The sequence below is a fragment of the Mus caroli genome, unplaced genomic scaffold, assembly GCF_978045245.1.
Source record: "Mus caroli unplaced genomic scaffold, Mus_caroli_1 scaffold_1, whole genome shotgun sequence".
Taxonomy (NCBI): Eukaryota; Metazoa; Chordata; class Mammalia; order Rodentia; family Muridae; genus Mus; species Mus caroli.
In genome coordinates this window covers 152604063-152610749 of record NW_028227256.1, presented here as the reverse complement: position 1 = coordinate 152610749, position 6687 = coordinate 152604063, and the positions used below count along the sequence as shown (strand labels likewise).

Below are 6687 nucleotides of genomic sequence, written 5' to 3'. Positions count from 1 at the left end.
GTAATCCAGTTGAGAAACTGGGTGTGGTGGTTTGTAATTGGAGCACGGGAGGTGGAGGCAGGAGGATCAGGACTTTGGCAGCAGCCTGAGACCCGTTTATGTATTTAAAATGGGTATTACATTTTAAGTTTGTGTGCGGATGTGGGTATGTCGAAGCAAGAATGGGAAGGTCAATGAGAATCCATTCTTCATTCTACCGGGTGGGTTTTGGGAACCGATTGCAGATCCTCAGGCTTGGAGCCAATTTTGATACTTTTTTTTTTTTTTTAAAGAGGAAAAAGCCCAGGTGAGAAATTATTGGGACCAAAACCAGCAGTGGAATCTACTGTATGTTGCCCTGTATTGTTATTCACAGACATGTTACAATGTCTGGAAATTTTTTAACCTCTCCTTTGAAACTCTACTAAATGATCAAGTCTTTGAAGTTAGTAATGGCAGGAGCCCAGCCTTATCTGCGTGGAGGCCTTTCTGTGACAAGATCAGCACTCGTGTCAGCAGAAGCAGAGGAAGTGAATTAATGGGAGACTAGCCTACTAGCAGCAGGCAGGAGGCTGCTTGGAGCTAAAAGGGGGGAGTAAATGTGGGGGTTCTTTCACTCCCCACCCTATACTTCCTGGAGCCCAGCTGGGTTCCCACTGCAGGTTCTGAGAAGTGCGTTCTGAGTCACCTCCTTCTTTCTTAGCTCCTCTCTGGCAAAGAGATCCAAAGGCCCCGAGCTTACAGCTCCCTCTTCTTCAACTGTATTCTTTCTCCTTACAACAAAGAGCAGTGGGGACGATGGTCAAGCCAAGAATTCAGTCTTGATAACGGTCTTCCTCTTACTCCTGGGACCCCGCTGGTGCTAGGGGTGGAATTTCACTTGAAAGGCTTACAGAGGCTGCTGGAATTAGCCCCAAGAAGCTGGGTAGGAGGAGGGCTTGAGGAAGGCGCTGTCCTCTCCTGTAGGGAGTAGAATCGAATTAGCTAAGCTGCTTCCCCGGTTGCTGCTTTCGTCTCTCTCTCCAGTAATTGCTTGTTTACTTACTTTCCGGATCTCAGAGGCTGTTGGACTCCTGCTGCTCTGGGAGCTGTGGGCTTACCTGACCCCCCTCCTCTTCCCACCTTTTCCTCTGAAAAGAACCCGCTGGGAAGGAACAAAGACCAGAGTTCAAGTCCTAATGAGGTCTCCAGTGAGGTGGAGGTGGTGGTGTTCATTCAGTGCCAGGCAGGGAGAAGCTCAAATCCCCGAGCCAGACCTTAAATTGGCTGTTGGCCTGGGTACTCAGAATGAGTACCCAGGGGAGGTGGGCAGGCCTGGGGAACTCAGTTTCTGGGAGAGGGGCTCTAAAGTACAAACATCCCTGCTGGGCCTATGTCTCTCAGAACCTGTAGTCCCTCCCCTAGAGAGGGTATTTGAGCCTTTCGATGTGATAAATCCTCGAAAACTAGAGTGGATGAAAGCCGTGATAAACACAAGTATGCAAATTGCACCCACAAAGAACACAGAAGATAGGCGAATCTTCCCACCCGACTCTAACAGTAAGAACTTGTACTGCAGCAAGAAAGGGGACAGATGTTTGTTCCTTCATTAAAGAAGGTCATTATCTGCATTCCTATTGCTAGGGATGATCACGTCCTCAGTCCAGAAACTCTATGCCTCTGGAGACCAGGGATTCTGATAAAAAACACTGACCAAGGCAGGACCTTGCTAGCCAATGGTGTACAGCTTTTAACCTTTTAATTAAGGCATGTTTCATTTACTTACAAATGGGTAGAGCTGTAATAAATGTATCCTTATGAGACCCCCACCCCCCCAGGTCTAACAAACAAAGGCAATTTACTATACAAGTGTGAATATGAGCCTAATTGAAGAGTTTCCTATTGTTTCCTTAGGGACACAGCTCCTTTAGGACTCTGCCTTGCTCTCTAAGTTTGATTCTCCCAGTTGACCAGAGCCCATGGGAGGCCAGCAGAATCTCTGGCAGGGGAATGGAGAGCCTATCTCCAACGGCATCTGAGCTCTATCTGCCCTTCTCTCCAGGTAGCCTTTAACTTCAGCAACACTCACGGCTCCCCCAAAGATGTATCTCCCTGCTCTCTCCTCCAGAACTGACCGCCCCTCATACTTGGTGAATCAATTCACCCCCAGAAGACATCTCTGCGATCAGTTGTTCACGTGTTTCTTTTCCTGACCTGCCTGTGCCCTCCCTACACCTAAACCACATTCATCTTTCTACCCTCAGAATCTGGTATTGACTTAGGACTGACTCTGCCTGTTGTCTGGGGCAACTCAGGTCCTGGTTTGCTCCTTCAGACTGACTTTCAGTCATTTAATCTTTCTTAGTCTTAATTTCTTCATTTAAAAATAAATCTTGCCAATTCCAGCTCTCACGGTTATGAATTAAAAATGAGACGACGACGGCGACGGGTGGAAGTGCTGAGCAAAATGCCAGGTGGTGGAGGTGGTCGGGAGGGGCACTTAGCTCTGAGGGAAGACTTTTTTTTTTTTTTTGTCTTAGTCGGCACTGGTAGCCATCATGGAGTAGTATACACAGAAAGTTATCTCTCACGGTTGGTTCTGGATGCTGGAAGACTGCCATCAGGATGCTAGCGGGATGCACCCTGGTGAGCCTTCCATGGCTCACGGAGAGCTGGTTTCTTCTGTTCTCCCTTGGCAGAGCTCTCTCTTGTAAGTCCACAGTCCTGTTAGATAAGGGCCCCACCCTCACTGACCTCATTAAACCTTTTAGTATCCTACTGTCTCCAGATATAGTCACAAGAGACACTAGGCCTTCGACAAATGAATGGGGAGAAGGCAATTCAACCATAACAGTAGTTAAGGGTAAACACCCTTCAGACCTCTCCCCATGTCCTGCTCACAAGTCTGGAGCCCCCCCCCCCATCATCCAGTTCTCAACTACAGCACATGAATCATGAACAATTTGCAGACGTCTCAATTAATTGACTGAAGCTTTTACACTGTACATCCAATGGCTTGTGAAGATGAGTCCATTCTTTACTTCATTCCGTCTTTATAACCTCAGATGAGGAAATGAGGCCCAGGTCTCTTGCCTCGGTCCTCTAACTGTACTTACTCTCCATGTCTTTCCACCACGCCAAGATCTCTGACATATCTACCTCAAAGGGACACAGGGCTCTAAGTCCTGGAAAGGACCAAGAATTTCCACTAGGACCACAGCTGAAATGCTTCCCTTCTCTCTGTCTCTTCTTGGGTTCTTTCCTTTTGCTCTGGTATTTTATGGCCTGAATTAAAAAAGCTAAAGCAAACAGTAACAACAAAAACGACACACCGAATGACAAAAATGTTCTTTGAAGAAAGAACATTACAAATCCAAAGTGTTAACATTTTATTGTAATTTGAGGTCAGCTCCAAAGCATCTTGCACACTCCCTTGGTGCATTTCTTTGGGACGTGTTCTGTACAATCAGGACAAATGGAGCACTGTCGATTTCATTGTACTCATTCGCTAAGCTAAACATTAACTTAGTTTAGAAGCGTACCTCTGACCAATGTCAGTTGATTCGGCTCCTTGGCACCGAGCGTCTGCCCAACAGTGACCTTAATCCTGACACTGAGAGGAGGAGACATGGTGGGGGTTCACAAAACTCCTATACACAAAATGCGCGAGTGCCATTAATGGTCAAAACCTTAAGGATGGAAACAGGGTAGCAGGGAGAAGTGGGGATTTGGGACCACCCACCCAGTGCTTGGTCAGGGAATGGAGTCCTGCGCTGACGATCTGAAATTCCGAGGGCGATTCTAGCTTTGGCCCCGCGCTCCAGCCTTGTGCAGCATTCTGCCGCCCCCCCCCCCCCCCCGGTCCCTTTCATCTGGACACGCAGGACCAAGAGGATCCCGGGCCAAAGTCTCCCTCCCATCCCAGGAGGAAGGGCGGGGGACCCCAGGGAGGCTCGGAAGGCGCCTGGAGTTCAGGAGGCTGCACAGGGACCTGCCCTGCGTGGGACTTCCTCCTGCTCTTGCTTTCCTGGCCGGGCAGAGGGGGAGGGGAGGCTTCCTGCGCCGGCACCCGCGGCGGGCCCTGGTGCGGCCCAGCCAAAGCGCAGGCCCAGGCTGGCCAGACGCCGCGGGCGGGCGGGAGGGGGGAAGGGGGCGGGTCCTGCCGCGGTCGGAGTTTGAGCCGCAGCCGCCGTTGCCAGGGTTACCGGAGCGCTCCGGCGGAGGGGGAGGCGGCCGCGGCGAGGGGCCGGCGGTGCGCGGCGGGCGGGGCGGGGGCGGGAGTCGCTGCCTGGTCGCCATGGGAACGGCGCAGTTATTTCCAACCCCCGGGCCGTGCCAGTGGCGCGCTGCCAGGGTGCGAGGGTATTGCAGGACAGCGGCAATCTGCTGCGGCCGAGGGCGTAACAATGCTCCCCTTCTGGAGCGCGGGCCCCGCGGGCAAGAGGTTCCCGCTGATCGGTGGGGCCGCCCCCCGCGCGGCGAGCCTCTCGCGGGCGCTCCCAGCTGCACGTGCTGCCCCCGCCGCCGCCCTCGCCAGACAAAGGGAGCCTTCCTGGGCGCCTTTCTTGGGATCCCCCTTCCCTAGCAGACCCTTTGATTCCTGAACCTCCTGCTGTCTTCATCGCTCCTTTCTTCCCACCCCTCTCAGCTGCCTCCTGGAGTGTTGTCTTTTGTGCTTGCCACCTCAAGTTTGGCCTTCCCTCCAAAGCTGTCTTAACCAGGACTCCATCTGGCCCCTCCCCCAGTCTGGCTCTTTGGTAGCTTTGCACATTTGTTGTGAGGGCGACTGCTCCCTTCTCTTTATGTCTCTCAACTCCATGTTACCTTTTCTGTGGTCCTGCCCTTTTCATCGAACCTTCTTTCCAGCCTCAGCTGTCCAAGACTCTTCCAGAAACCCTTGGCATCTCTCCCGCTGCCTCTTCCCACTTTTCCGTACTCCCCCCCCCCCCATGACCGGTGGGACAGAAAAAAATTTCAAATGACCACATAGGTTGAATCTCCCTTGCATCTTCAGCTTTGCAATCCCCCGGCCCCCCGCAATTCTGAAATCGCATTATTTGGGTTCTGTGAGTGGCGCTATGGGATTCTGTGGCTCTTGTGGTCACCAGTCTCTTTGCTTGGAAATTCAAATGAAGGTATCTACCGGAAACCAGCTCGGAAACACTGAAACACTGAGGGCTAACTTTCTTACTCCATCCCAGCTTCTCTTTGCTTTGTTTTACACTCCATCTGTCTCTTCCAGACGAGACACACACACCTTTGGAACACACACACACACACACACACACACACACACATCACATTGTTCATCCTTTGGCAGTAACTCTGCAAGAGGAAAGGGCAGGTCCCCTTCTCCAGGAAGGAAGGTGGGGCAGGGTAGCTTCTGCAGGAAGGGAAGGAAAAAGGAGGGAAGGAAGGAAGTGGCCACCAAAGAAGGTGGAATCTGTTGGGAGGGCTTTTTATCGGTTTAACTTCTTTCCTTTTTAGTTGTGGAAAGGCAAGCCCAAGGCCATCCCAGAACCAGGGTTCGGCTGCCATCTGCCAGGACCCCAGTGAGGGCTTCCAGAATCCTGCCTCAAAAGTAGACCTTGAGGAAACTGTAAACTAAGAGCAGGCGAGGCCAAGAGAATGCAGCATGTTCTCTCAGCCCCTTGAGTCACACATAGGTCCTTCTGCAGCCAATAGAACCATGCCACAAAGAACATTCTGGGCCTAACAGTGTCCCAAGCTGAGGTATGGAGAGAAGTGGTTCCAGGACACACACACACAGACACAAATCAATGCAAGACAGACACAAAGCACGGGAGAGTTGAAGGTGGGTAGTCAGAAATTCAAAGTCATCTGGAGGCACAGGGCAGTTTGTAGGCTAGGATGGGGTATATGCCACCCTGTCTTAAAGAACAAAAGCAAATGTTAGGTGTGGTGGACACACCTTTAATCCCAGTGCTCTGGAGGCAGAGGCAGGCAGAGAGCCCTGTAAACTTGAGACCAGCCTGAACTATAGAGTGAGTTCCAGGATAACCAGAGCTATGTAGAGAGACTCTGTCTCCAAAAAGAAAGAAAGGAGAAAATTCACAGAAGAAATCAGGAGGAAATGACGTAGAAAAGAACTGTCCCCTGAGGAAGCTGAGCTTGGGTGGGAAGAGATCTAGGTGAGCAGAAGTCAGTGGAGCCTTCAGTTTGTGAAAGCGTTTACATTCAAAATACTACTACAGGGCCTGGAAAATGGGCTCAGATCTTCTGGAGGATTCAATTTCCAGAGCCCATATGACAATTCACAGCTGTCTATAACTCCAGCGCCAAGGGATCCTATGCCCTTTTCGGACCTACTTGGTAGATCAGGCATGTATACAATATTCTTACATACATGTAGGCAAAACATGCATACACATAAAATAAAAATAAATGTGTGGAGAAACCAAGATTATATTTATTTAGGTGTGTGGGCACTCCTGCCTGCATATTGCACACATGTGAAGTCAGAGGAGAACTTACGGAAGTAGGTTCTCTCCTTCTATCATGTGGGTCCTGGGGATTGAACTCAGGTCTCCAGAGTTTGTGGCAAGTACCTATACCTACTGAGCCATCTCACAGGAGAGAGAGAAGGGGTGGGGGAGGAGGAGGGGGAGGGGGAGGTGGGAGCCCACACATCTGTTCTTGGATGCCATACTACTCTACGCAGAGCTTTCTGCTGTATAAAGACCTCTCCCAGCACTTCCTGCCTCCAGT

The 6687-nt window shown here is 50.9% G+C and overlaps 1 pseudogene; it reads right to left on the bottom strand.

Annotated features, from left to right (window-relative positions):
- Nucleotides 1-855: 855 nt before the first annotated feature.
- Nucleotides 856-4257, bottom strand: LOC147006171 (uncharacterized; annotated as a pseudogene).
- Nucleotides 4258-6687: the final 2430 nt, after the last annotated feature.